Source organism: Calidris pugnax, unplaced genomic scaffold (assembly GCF_001431845.1).
Source record: "Calidris pugnax isolate Ruff unplaced genomic scaffold, ASM143184v1 scaffold42, whole genome shotgun sequence".
Taxonomy (NCBI): Eukaryota; Metazoa; Chordata; class Aves; order Charadriiformes; family Scolopacidae; genus Calidris; species Calidris pugnax.
This window is the reverse complement of record NW_015090920.1, coordinates 6,605,048-6,605,846: the sequence shown is the minus strand read 5'-3', so window position 1 is coordinate 6,605,846 and position 799 is coordinate 6,605,048.

Genomic DNA, 799 nt, shown 5'->3' with positions numbered 1-799 from the left:
GTGGGCGGGGCTTGCGGCGTGCGTACGGTGGTGGCCGTTGGCCTTAGTGGGGCCCGGCGCCTCAAGGAGGGTGGTCGCCTGAGAGGGACCGTTGACTCGGGGGGCCCGTCACCTCAGGGGGCCCGACACCTCAGAAGAGGCTGTCGCTTCAAGGAGGTCCGTCACCTCGGGGCCCGTCGCCTCAAGGGGGCCCGTCGCCTCAGGGCAGCCATTGCCACAGCCAGTCCTACCTGTGATCCCCCTGTCGCCGTCCTTGGGTGTCGAAACAAAGAGAGGGCCACAGCCCTTCCGCCTTCCACAAAGGTGGAAGCCATCCGCACACAGGAGGCCACAGGGCCACCCTCTTGCTGTAACCCCTTTTGATATTACCCCTTCTCGGCCGTACCCAACGCCGCTTTTTGGGGTTCACCTCTGCTGCTGAAGGCCATGTAGTACCTGCTGCCTAAGGTTGGGGGCAATTTTATTTTAGGGCCTGAAAAGCCCTAAAATAAACTGCTATATTTGGCAGATGTGCCAGGCACACTCAGAGGGTACAGGAGTACGTATAGATAACGTGTTTTGTACCCTCACAGCTCCAAACGCTATTATGGTGTCCAAGTTTGACTCACTGGCCTCCCTTTAGTCAGAAAACTGTTACTCTCTGATCTAATACTTACCTTTGGTTTATTAAAGATGCTGAGGAGAGTAAATTAAACCCCAAGGAAAATATTAAAACTGCGTTCCAAGTACAAACCTTTCATGGGTAGGCTGTAGCTTTACACTAGGGTTTACTTAGCCTTTCAATGCCTGGTGCCGGCGT